The 13,288-nt window shown below is 49.0% G+C and overlaps 1 long non-coding RNA gene across 1 annotated transcript in view; it reads right to left on the bottom strand.

Moving 5' to 3' along the window:
• Positions 1 to 13,288, bottom strand: part of LOC143377604 (uncharacterized) — a 167,958-nt gene that overhangs the window by 2,703 nt on the left and 151,967 nt on the right. Inside the window, exon 5 of the long non-coding RNA XR_013087364.1 lies at positions 108 to 2,511. This is a non-coding gene — a long non-coding RNA (uncharacterized LOC143377604). The remainder of the gene's footprint in view (positions 1 to 107; positions 2,512 to 13,288) is intronic.

The following is a 13,288-nucleotide window of genomic DNA, read 5'->3' as shown; positions in this document are numbered from 1 at the left end:
ACTATTTTATAGTTGTGGGCCCTTTGCCTCCTGGCACTCAATATTCTTAGACCCAGTCCGCCACCGGAGATACATTTTCTTTACAACTTACAGTTATCAGTACGTACCTATTATCAGGGAGGACCTTCCACGTAACAAGTCCAAAGGAAACCATCCAACAGCCACTTGCTAGCACCTCTTCCACCTCCACGAAGCCAAGTCGGCGTCTTACCAAAAACGAGGACCCGATCGAGCTGCAATCAATACGAGAACGATTTTAAACGAGACAAGCTGCGGGGCAAAACGGTCAGAACGGGGGAGGTAACAGGGAAAAACGTTGACGGCGCTTAATTCGCAGAAAGGCCACTTATTAGCCCGTGAGACGCCGTCTATCCGAGGGGCACTCGTGAGCGTCGCGACTATCGCCCCAATTGTCGACGAGACAAAAGGGGGATGATGGCGTAAAGGGCGTAGCGATGGTAAAGGGCGCGCTGGCTGCTCCTCCGAATGAAACGGACCATTTCACAGGGACAGAGGGGCGCGGCGAAGGGCGAGTTAGAAGGGTAAATATGCAAGAGCCCTCGTGCTAGCGCTGCTCACCCACCAGAAGGGCGAGGCGCGGAGAACGGAAAGGGAGCTGGGAAACGCGGCGAAACTTACTTCGACAGCTTACAACTCCTACCCGCAGTTGTGTTATTACAGGCAACCTTAACTTTTCGTCCACGAAATATTACCGGCGCACCCTTTGAAATCGTCGCGCGTTTTCCAGAACGCGACAAACTCGGCGAAAGGGTGAAAAGGGGAGGCGAAATTTCCAGCCGTCCAGGGCTTCCGTTCTCCTTCGATTCTCGCGCGGAAAGTCGACGGGGGACCGGGCTAATTTATTATCGGCGGATTGCGCGCACGGCCCAATTATATTCCCAGGGACCGGGGGAAAGCAGGGGGGAGGAAACCTTATAAATACGAAATTTCCGTGCGCCCGTTGCCGTCGCTGTATCGCGGAATTCCTGTTTAAAATTACCGTGAACGGAATTTCGTAAGGGCACAGGGATGTAAATATGACGGTTCGCGTGGGGGCTAAGGGAAATTCTTAACGTGCCTGCTTGTAAGACACGTATATCGACGTCGGTTGTACAGGGTGTCCTGTTTTAATCAACCCGCATTTAATCTAGCTACACCGAAATTGAAATGCCTTCTGGAGCGATCGTTATGCAGATTATACTACCTTGGAGTTAATCAACGTTTCTCTGCAACATTGACAGGTATCGCCGGTGGCTTCGAAGATTCGCAGGAGGGTCTGTTTAACGAGGCCACCCTGTGCACACTGAAATCGCGCACTATCGACTATTTTTCATTGGCCTCCGAGCCGAACCTCTATCAGGAAACAATAACTCGTCCGATAATTAAATTTCCTTGGAATTATTGAATACGGATAATGCGGAACGGATGCGAGGGGTGGGTGGACGGGCTGGGGTAAACTACCCGCTCGGGGTGAAAGAAGAATGCACAGTTTTTACAAAGACTGTATGAAAAATAAATTTTTATATTAAACGATTTTATCTAATTCGGAAACGTACTAAAAAATAATTGTTTTCTTGCGCTGCAATTAACGGCGATATGTCACCTTAAGTGAAATCATTGGGGCAGGATATTTGAGCGCTCTTCATTGTTCATTTCGACGCTTGATTTTATATTAAATTGATTGATTCATATTCTGTTATTAAATATCCTGCCCCAGAATTTTATTTAAAATGACACATCACCGTCGTAATTGTAGTACAAGGGAATAATTATTTTTCATCAAAGTTTCATCAATGTTTCAAGCCTGTTGGATCGGTGGAAGTGAGCTAAAATTGGGTTACAATATTGTAACCGAACAGACAAACGGGCAGAGGGGTGGAGGTAAATAAAATCGTTTAAAAACGTCACCTATCGTTCTCGTGATTTTGAAGTGGCTTTGTAGCAAAATTCTGTGACAAAGATAATCCAAAGTCTTCTCTTCGAGAACGATTCATTACCCCAATAATCGAGGAGCCAGAGCAACCCCATCCCCTGGAAACAGGAGGCCAAACATCGTTCAAGGATCGGAGGAATAAATTAGAGTTAAATGACGCGGGTATCGAGACCCTTCCGGGGGCTAATGAAATCACCGAGATTCCATTTCCCGCGGGCGAAGGGAGGGGTGGCGGCGCAGCGGTGGCAAGGAAAAAGAAGGGGGCAGTCGATATGAAAGTCGGTGTATCCACTCGAGAAGGATCCCGAAGAGAATGGAAGCCGAAAAGCCGGGTGGCGCGCAGACCCCCATAGCCCATGTCTAATCCGAGTTCGTCTCGCCCGCTCACGGTGCATCTCCCATGGAGTTTGTCCTTTTGCCTGCTCACTCCAGGCTGGCCAAGGCTCCCAGTCACTGGCAGATCACTGGTACAGCTAGCTTCCACGACAGGGGAGTCTTTAGCGAACATTTCCTTGCAGATCTGCTCGAATGGCTGGCTTTTCGATCGACCCCAGCTGCTCTTTGACGATTGTCTGAAACTTGTGTCGTAACAATGCCCTGCAATTATCAAACCATCTCTCCGAATGATTCCAGGAGCCTCGCTTTCATCGAGCATTTTCAATATTCGCAAAATTTTATTTTATTTTATTTTAAATCTTACTTCATGAGCTCAAAACATAGCAAACTTTTGAATTTTTTCTTAAGAAACTAGCGCTCCGACTCGTCTGAAATTTGGCCCATGTTTTTACGCACCTTTGATGAAGTTGCAGATTTTTTTTTATTAATTTTTAATCACAAACATAGGAGCTACGCATGATCCTCCAACAAGTCGCACGAAATTCGTCGTCCGCTGATCAATCTATAGAGGTATGAAATTTATAATTGTTCATATGTTTATTGAATATATACATCTACCATTTTACTTGTATCATTAGAGATCTTTCCGCTACTATTCTCCAAAAGCACGTCAAAATCGAGATCGGCACAATTCGTGTTCTTCCCTTGTTAGAGCCTGTTTACTTTCGACCCCTACCAGAGTGCTCATTTCCCTTCAGAATCCATTCCCCGAAAGTAGAATATCCCAAGAAGGCCAGGGCTCGTATCAGATCGGTGGCGTTTAATCGACTTCTCGATTTCATTACGCCGCCGCGCACTTTCCGATGAGAGGCATCGGCCCCCATCTTCCTTAACAAACTTTGTCTCGAAAAAAAAGGGACCGGTGTCCCCCGGGAGAAATGTATTCCGCGGCACGTTTTCCTATCCGCGTCTCCGATAAAAACTGACGAGCCTCCTAATAAGCCTGTCCTTTAACAAGCGATCCGCCGCGCCATCTAATTTACGTTATCGGTAGCCGTGTCTCGTTAGCAGTCGACGCGCGTTCCCCCCGGTCCCTCCGAATAATTAAAACTCCCCGCGACGTGACGGGACCCGATGGCAGCCTGCAGCCCTTTCCCCGGTTTCCCTTCGGAAAAGCGGAAACGCGAGTCGATCGGGGAGAAATCTGGCGGACCAAAAATGCTTCAGTGTTCCTGGCGGATCGAGAGCGGCGCGACGCCGTGTCGTTTCAACGAGAGGGAAAAAAATATTTGCCGTCTTACTATGCGCCGCAGCAATATTTGCTCGGCTCCAACACGCTCCGTCCAAGATGGGGGAGCGTCGAGGAGATTCGTGTTTGCAGGCCGGGCTCGACCGGGTTTCGCGGGCCCGCCTCGGCTTTTCTGTGGGAAAAACGTGCAGCGATTCGTCAGGGATCGATGGGAACACGTGTTCCGGCCCGTGACCAATTTAACCGGATACCACGGACTCTGCGGGCCTTCCACGAACCACCCTCTATCTCCTCGGTCCTCGGGAGCTGGTAGCGGGACGAAGGAAGCGTCAGATGCACGCGCGCATCTGGATCATTGTCGGCGAGATCTGTGGAGGAGGGAAATCGCCGAGAAATTCGGGGCACCGTGACAACGTTACGCGCTCGTACCCCTCGGGAACTCGAGCCTTGTGTATGCCCGCAAGACGGTGACGCATTGAAATCTGCACCTTGACTCGACACGCTGAATAATTCCGGGGGGCAGGCTTCCATTTTTTACACTTCCCTGGGTTATTGTTGCGACGGCGATGGCCTTTGGCCGGGTAGTGCAACGTGCTTCGAGGGATGTCGCTTCTGGTGGAGGGATGCACTGCTGGTTTACTATTAAACTCGACTGTGATAGATAGAATTTGAATAGTTTTACTTGAATAATACTTTGGGGCTGTTCTTGAATTACGTAAAGATAGTTTCGGCGATTTTTTACACCCTCCCTTCTCCGGTATAACAGTTCGCGCCCTCCTCTGTTCTTTAGTACCTAATATATTTTACATTGCATTTTTTCAGTTACTGAAATTCTTTTAAAGACGAATATGGTGACAGATGGATTTAATAAAAATGATTTTACAGTAAAAAATATGCCATTTTCTTTTATATTCAGTAAGTGGTCAACAACTGTACCTTGATCGGTCAACAACTGTGCCACGACCGGTCAATAACTATACTTTTGAGCTATGTTTCTTTATAATAGCGTAACATCGAAACTACTGATTTCTTCTAAGTTTCTTTGGTGTTATAATACTCATCTTCGACACTTTTCTTTTCACCTGGTATAACAAAATTTCATTTATAAAATTCAAGTTACTTATTCCATAGCGTTTACCTAAACTGAAGCTCTTAGGTGGTCAACTACTGCATCGTTTACCCTGCTCTAAGTTTAATAAACATTTCGCAAAAATGTCCCACATTTAATAAAGACCCTGTAGAATTAATGTAACTCGGTTTCTTATGTGCGATGAAGCATCGTTTTTAGGCTATTCGTATTGAAAATTAGGTTAAACAAATATTTTACGTAACACGCTGTCTGACTCCCACTTCCCCTTTGTAAAAAAAAACGCAATAAATTCGCGACCTCCTTCCTCCAAAAAGCCTTACGTAATTTAAGGACGACCCCTTCGAGGAGGTCGATGTAGCTTCGAGGAACCTTGGAATGGTGTAATAAATAATTTGAAATAAAAGGGAGATCACCTTAAGCTCCGACGCACAATTCCGAATATTAATTACCGCGCTACATTTCAATAGATCTTTTATTTCATTTAAACCCTGCCATCTTTATCCACTCCCCGCCCGCGAGAAGTCGCTCCCTCCCCAAATCCTAATTACCTCGGCGAGCCACGCCGATCTCTCTGGCTAGCCCGCGTCCACGATCCTCGATATCATAAACACTTCTATCCAACCGCTACTCAGTCGCCCGCTACTCCGTTTTGATTTAATAGAGGCTAATGGATAGGGGTGGCCAAGCGACCCGGGTGGTCCTGCTCCCAGGACTTTTGTCTAATTATGACGTATGGCCTTCCCGCTCGTCCTTTCCGGCGAGTCAAGCGGGAACGTTCGAAAACTTTCTCCCGAGCGGCTGCAGCCGCGGGGAGGCCGCGATAAAAAAGCACTTTATAATTGAACCGGCGCGCTAGAGCGGGGGCTGGGCGAATTTTAACGGCGGGACGAATCGAGCAGACTCCGGGGTTTACTCCTTCCCGCGCTTTATTAAAAATCGCATCGGATCACGGGGGGGGGGGGGGGCGGGTGACAGGGGGGTTTTCTCGCGCGATTCAATTAAGACGACGGCTGAAACAAAGCTGGGAATAATCTCGACGAATCTAGGAGAATTATTAACACGTTTCGCGCCGCCTGGGACAAGCTGGCCCGGCTCCCGCCAGATTTCCTCCCGGCTCGCGCTCCTTTCCCCGGAAGTTGCTGGATATTTGATATTATATACAATCACGGGCAGCGCTCGGGACGTGTTCCGTGTTAATTCGCGTAAAAGACGATGAATTATTTGTCCAAGAAGTTTCTTTGGGCGCCCGACTGGTTCCAAGATAACAAGCAAAGGATGAAACTTCTGCCGGGAGGGGTGGTTCTGCCTTCCGAGAGTCTACTCGCCGCGGCTGGGAAAACGGGGATCCTGTTCCCGGATTCTATTAACTCCTCGAAGTGGGTGGTGAACGTATTCCGTGATTTTTCATGCACGATGAGGTCAGCGGCTATAAGCGCGGATGATTCGTTCGGGAACGGGAAGTCCAGGGAAATCTGTGCGTGTCGGGTATACCTGAGACACCTGACTCTAACAATAAGCGAACGACCGTCTCTGTGTACAGAACGGTAGTTGGGACGTTGATCGCGTTCCAAAGCAGTCGCGCCGAGTCGGAGCTGGGATTAGAGCCAAGAACCTTTTACCAAGGTTTATCCGAGGTCCGCGCCGCTGAGTTTCGATAAATCCGGGGTTGAATGTGGACTCTGTAAACCGTGGAGCGCGGCGGTTTAACCCCGAGTCAAATAGATTATTAGAAAAATGTGTTACTCGCGAAAACCAAATACCATTTGGATCTCCAGACCGTTTCTCAATTTTACACGGAAATCCAATACCACGGTGATCTACGGCTACGAATTTGCCTTCGGGGAACTATAGGAAAATTATATAAAAGGCATAGTGCAATGTGAAAAATATAGCAGGCACTTTTCACTGGCAAGTGATACGAAATGAAACTACGTTAAGGAGTCACAGGTACTTATTTAGTCAGCTGGTGAAAAGAAACGAGATTTTCGGGAATTTTTTGCGGAATATCTACTGCATATTTCTTTACAAGTACATACTTTGGTTTTAGGAAAACATTAAAAAATGAACAAATAACAGCCATTCTCGCGGAAGCTGTTTCGTTGTATATATTAACAGAATCTTTTTGAATTTTGCATTTTAGATGATCCGGCTCAGAGAAGATTTTCCTTCATTGTTTCAATGTTTTTCTATAACAAAATTATTCAGAGTGTTTGCATAGGTGTATGTACTTTTAAAATAAGTACAGTGAATACTTGCAAACAAATATACAGTAGATATTCCCCAAAACATCCCGAAAATCGTGTTCTTTTTCGGCAGCTGACTAGGCACATCCCCTTAAAACTGCATCTTATTTTTTAAACGTATACCTTTTACGCATTATGAATTAATTTACTGCCTTCAAGAAATGTGTCAACGGTTTGATTCCACTGAAAGTCCAAATTATAGAATCTTATCGATGCATCGGAAATATATTATTTTTCCGTTCTACATCTTTTTCTAGCAGTATATAGTGAACTGGACAAAGATATAGTGCAATACTATATATTACAGTGCGGTTGGCAACCCTACGGTGTTCCCCTTTCCCAAAACCACCCACCAGCAGCCTCCGCGAAGCACCAGCGAATTAGGGTCTCCATGCGCGGAATGATAAATGAATCCTGACGTGAAAAACGAGCCAGCGATCGTCCAGCGCGTGAGAAATCACGGAGGAGCGAGGGGCGCGTTCGACAGCCAACGGCTGAGGACTGTCCGGTGCATAAAAGGTCAGCCGGAGCGCTAACTCAATCTCAATTCTTCAGCGGCGAATTTCTCTGTCCGCGAATAAGGAACTATCCCCCCCCTCGATTATACAGAAGCGTCCAAATAATTTAATTGCAAGGGGACGCTGGTTGCCGGGGAAATCGCGACCGCCGGTGCCCATAAATTACAGGATCAACCCGACTCGGTTTCCGCGGCCACCAGTGGCGCTATTATCCCGTTCCGAGAAATATTTATCTGAGTTCCTGCTAGTAAGCGGCAGCCGATTCCGCCGGCAGTAAATCGGTGTCGGTTTAACCTCGTCAGACCGATCACCGACCGTTCCTGCTGTCAAATAAAAGCCTACCGTAGCCGGCGCTCCATCCCCGCGAGGATGGATCCTCGGCGATCCGTTATCACCGCGCGAAACGATCGCGAGCGGTGCCCCGATGGCGGTCGGTCGATTTACGAATTTCCGCGTGCGCGCTCGCCAAAGGAGAGCCAGCGCTACACGGTGTCCCGTTGCTCGCGAGGATAAAGAAGCCCACGGGCGAGAGAGGACACGGCGGATCTCCGGGAACCGGCTGAAAAACTCGAAGGTCGGCTAACGGCGGATAAGCGAGACAAATCGCGGCCAGGCGGCGCGGCTCGAAAGCGTGACGATTAACGCTCACGGTGGGGAAACGGCCGTTCGGGAATCGGGCGACGATGCCTGGAAAAAAGAGCCAGGCCAGGAGGACTGGGCTACCGAGGCTAAACGCGCGTGAAGTCCCTTGAATTCCGCCGCGGAGTGACAAAGGGAGCAGCCTAGCCTTTGGCTGCGCGCCTCGTTATTCTTCGATGGAACCCGTTGAGCTGACGAGGGAGCATTCGGAAACCCGAGAAATCTGATTTCCTCCGGTGGACAATGCCGGGCGGACGGCGGTGCGCAGTGAGTTTGGGGTGTTGTGCCGGGGTGGGGAGCTCGAAGAAGCGGAAGATGAATAGTGGCGACAGTTTTCTGCTGAAAGTTGGGGAGATCTTTGGATATGGATTTGGGTGATGTTTGTGGTTAATAGCGTGAAGTAGGTTGTAGAAAGAAACACGCTTGGGAACAGGACGCCAAGTTTATCCCACCGTCGTTCCCTGGAAGCTCGCTAATGGGTGGAACTGCTTCATCGCTTTCGATTTTTCGCGAATGATAAGAGGCGCGGATCAGAGGCAGCGCAGTGAGAAGAGTCGAGGCGCCGAGGCGCTCGAAGGAGGCGAAAGCGAGGCGTCCACGAGCAAAATGAAGTCGACGACGAAGCCACCGCGTTTCCGGTGGGTTTCTGGATCGATGCGTAGGGGAGCGCGGCGGAGGAGCAAGGAGCAGCGTGGATCGGGCTCTGTGACGAACCAGGCACCCTCGAAACGCTTGTTCCAGTTTAACGGTGGCTCGTCGTGTGACAAAGAAGCCCCATTTACGTAGCAATTTCACCCCGTATTAAAGCTCCCCGTGCTACCCGCGCGCCCCTCAACCCTCCAGTCTTCAGGTACCAGGGAACAGCGGGAAAATCCTGCAAGGACAGGGGAAAAAAAAAGAGGAAACGCGCGGCACTCCATCGCGAGGGAAACGCCGGGACACCCCCAAAGCCTGCCACCCCGTATAATGTATTCGGAAGTACAATTTGCAAATTATACGGTGAGTCGAATCGTTCCCGCAGGTGTGCAACGTGGTGGACTGACTATTTCGCAATGCTCTCAGTTAATTCACTAGGTGAAAATCTGCACGCAGCGGCAAGAAGTTCAAAGTCGATTTTCCCGAAAATGGAGCGCGATATCGAAAAAAGTTACTCTTTCTTTTCTACTTATAATAAGTAAATAAGTCGAAAATGAGGAGTAAGATTTTTTGATATCGCGCTTCATTTTCGAGAAAATCGGCTTCGAAGTTCTTGACGTTGCGTCCAGTCGCGTGTAGGAAGACCTAGGTACCTTAAGGGGGTATTCTAGTCTAGACACTCGTTTTTGAAGGTGATATTTGAAAATTAATTCCGGAAAACCTATCGCACCTTCAGGGCAGGGGTTTTGCACACATATTTAGTAGTGTTTGAACTATCGACACAAATTTTTGGAATGCGTTATATCGAAATCCTTCCTTAAACCCCTATAACTCTAGGAGTTTTTCGAATTTCACCTTAATATTTTAGAGACATATTTTCGAAACCCTAAAATATTTGAGAATGAAACAAAAAAAAAATAGAATTTTTGGGTAGAATACCCCCTTAAGCCGGAGGAACGGGTGGGGTGGAAGGCGAGCAGAGCGCGAAAAGCAGAGCGCGAAAAGCGGAGCGCTGTTCGCGGGCAGCGAGACGAAACGGGACAACGGAGTTCCATTTCGCGCGATTAACGCATATCGAGTTTCGAGGGTTTCTTGTCGGGGTGTCTGTCTAAAAGTCGAGGGAGCTCGGCGAAGAAAGCATCCTAAGAGCCGAGTAAAAACGCGTGACGTCCCATCGGATCTACCTATGCCGCAGGGGACCACCCGCGCGCAACCCGCCTCGTCTTCTTCCCTTTGCCTCCCACCTTCTCCTCCCATTTTTCCTCCCGCTTCAACGGTCTTCTTTTCCTCCGCCTCTTCGCTCACGGCTCTCTCCCGTCCGTCCTTCAGCCGCGCTGCTTGCTTCTTTTTCCCTCCACCGCGGACCAAGGGACGAAGAGAGACGCGAGCGCGGATTTACGAGCCGAGCCGACTTTACAAATGGACACCCTCGCCTTTTCTAGGGCAAGGTGTCGCACGTGGCTGCCGCAGAGTCGTCGAGAGACGACCGAGCGCTGCGCGCCGATACCAAGCTGAAACGGACTGCACTGGAGATAATAGGAAACGGTGAAATAATATATTGCATCGTAAAACGAGATGGAGTACACACAGGGGCACCCTTTTTGGGGGGCGGTGGCTGTAAGTTTCGAGATGATTCAGGCGCGATTTTGGCGCTGCTTGAGATTGGAGGAGTTTGAAATTTTTGGGGCTTTGGATTTATAGTTTCGTTTAATAAAACCAAGTGACTTTAGTATATTTATATTATTAACGGGCTCGCAGATATTTACGGGGATCGATGGAAGCCGTACAACCCTGCGGACGCGATCCACAGCGAAACGCGAAAACAAGATAGCCAAAAGGTCGGGGATATTTCGATCTCGATTTCGAACGCGCGACCGTCGGGGTTATAATTCCGTGGGCTTTCATTTCACGCCCGGCCAACAAATGTCCCGTGGCACAGCTGTTTTTGACAAATCCAGTAATCATATTTCATCCCCCGGCGAAACTTTGTCGGCGAGCATCGACTGCTCGTGTTCAACGATTACCGGGGGGTAGGGCGAGGGTGGAGATGTGTTTTCGCGCGGCAGATTTCCTCCATTTTTTTTCGTTCGATAGACAGACGTCTACGCCGAAAACAGCGCGGGAAGAAAGGGGGAAACAAACGGAAAATACTTTTCTAATAATTCACGATTCTCTGCTCGAGTCCTCGAGCTAAAGATTTGACCAGGGGCGGATTTCACGGGCGGTGGATGAGCGGGTGTCGCCTGGGCCTTCCCACATCTTCCATAAAAAAAAAAACAAGATTTTGCTAGTATTTACTATATCTTTTTCTGTTTCCCACAATTTTCAAATCACACGAGCGTGAAATTTGTAATTCTATTGGGGTGTCCCAGAACGTTTGGATCTTTTTCCTTGCATCCGCTACTGGATTTGAATCAAATCATTTGATCCTGGATCTAATCCCCCCATATTTAACAGAAGCTTCAGAAATCAACCCCAAGAACTCAGAAAGGAGAATCTTGAGAAGAATCCTCCATCGTCCAACCTCCCTATTTAAACGGGTTCATTTCGTTCACGTGCCATCCACTCCCAGCAATCTACTCACCACAACTATAACCGATGCCCCAAATTAAGCTGAATCTATCAACGCTCGCGACAACCCCCGCGGCAGTTATCGTCGATCCAAAGACAGCGCTTCCTACGCGGTGGTCCTCGTGGTCGTTGATATTCCCCGAAGTGGAGCCGGAAGTTGCTCGGGCCGTCCTTTTGTTAAGATCTACTCGCGGGGCCGCGGCGCGATAAATTTCGATTACGTGGCCACGCGAGCCAACAAGCCGAAAAGGGGTTGAGAGCGGCGTGCGTCGGTGACCGGAATAATTAGGATCAACGGGAAAGAAAAATATCTAAGCCCGTCACGTAACCTGCCCCGTTCTCAAAAGGGCAGCCCGCCGCACCGGCGCATTCACAGCGGGGTGGTCCGCGGTCGTGCGGTAAAGAGTCAAAAGACATTGCCACAAAAGACCCTAGGGAACGGCCCCCTTCAAAAACGGCCGTCTTCCCGCTCACAATTAGGAGGCCGGATTAGTATAATGAGTTTTCCTGCCGTTTACGTCCGAGATGATATGCCCGGAGACTTCTAAACCCCGACTCCGAGAACAGCCCCGCTTGCTCGCGCATAAAGGGGTGTCGAGGAAGCCAGGAGGCCTCCTCGGGCTGGATTTTGCACGCCGAAGGAGCGGCAAATAAAATGCTACGACATCCTGTTTCTTGGAGAACGCTTAATGGTGGCAGCTTCTAGGTCAACTTTACGTAGGCTCATTTTTCTGGGACGGGAGTAGTGCTGGTCCCTGATCGATGAGAAACATGCGACTATATTCTAGGTTCTAGTGGATTGCAAAGGTGCGAGTCTACGCTGAGACTTTACATGAGATTTTTCTATCTTGAGGCCAAAAACTCAGCACAACTAAAGCTGCGAGTCCACGACGAGACGAAAATACCGTGTCTCACGCGAGACTTTAACCTCAGGAGACAATAATTGCATTGTTTTATTATTTCTTAAATACTTTGTCATTAACTTCAGGAAATTAGATTTTCATGAGACAAGTTTCATGATATATTTTAAAAACATTCATCTCTCGCGACTATTTCCATTATTTACATTTACCTAGTTGTTGCTGAGATTTTTGTCTCGTGATAGAAAAATCTCGCGCAAAATTTTATCGTGAATTCGCACGTTTAGACACTCATGAGAGAAGTTTAGCGATGCATTTTCAAAAATCTCTTCTCTCGCGACTGTTTCTATTATTTACATCTAATTATTTCCGAGAACTTTGTCTCGCGATAGTAAAGTCTCGTGCGAAATCTCATCGTGGATTCGCAGCTTAACAGGAAAAACCGAGTGAATCGAAATCAACTTCGGCACCTTCGAATCATACTTTCCCAACACCCTCCATTCCCGTCAGAGCGCTCGCACTCGGAGTCGGTTTCAGAACACCCACTAGCAAGTACCTATGTAACCCTCGACACCTCTGCCGCGAGAAGACGATAACGACCGCGTATCACCGCCTAATATCAGTGTTCTCCACTCGTAATGCGCGCAACGCCCGTGACAAAGTACAGCCCGTGCAACCTTCTGGCCCGAGTACCCCCTGACAGGCGTCGTCTATTAAAATTGATCGGTTCCCCGGAATCGCGGGGCCCTCGGTTTCGACGCGACACGACAGCGCTCATGCGAGGGACCAAGGGGCGGGGGGCCGGGGAATATTATTGGCGGGTGGGGATAATGGCGAGGGGTGGCTGTTTTATACCGTCGACGCTCCAAGGGAAGATGCTGATCGCCGTCCATTTTCCCTCCGCCCTTCCTCCGCGTCCCGCCGTTCGGCTTTCAATGCCGCGCGGGCAAAACAGCAATTTCCACTATGGTTTTTTTAGCCGGACCAACCACGGCGATCCCGCTGGCCACGGCGCCGTAGGAGATCGGCTGCATGAAAATGCGAGCCCTGCGACAGGGGAAACGCGGGGCTCTGCCGCTGGCGGAGCGTATCGACGGCTCGGAAAAACTCGCGGTAATCTCGCGGCTTGCTCGCCTGCTGGCTCTGTGTAATTGCTCGCGAGAAGCTGTGGCCGCTGTGACAACGATTTACCTAGCGGGCTCGTGTCGATGGA

This window comes from Andrena cerasifolii, chromosome 16 (assembly GCF_050908995.1).
Source record: "Andrena cerasifolii isolate SP2316 chromosome 16, iyAndCera1_principal, whole genome shotgun sequence".
NCBI lineage: Eukaryota > Metazoa > Arthropoda > Insecta > Hymenoptera > Andrenidae > Andrena > Andrena cerasifolii.
The sequence above is the reverse complement of the archived record's forward strand: the minus strand, read 5'-3'. Positions and strand labels throughout refer to the sequence as shown.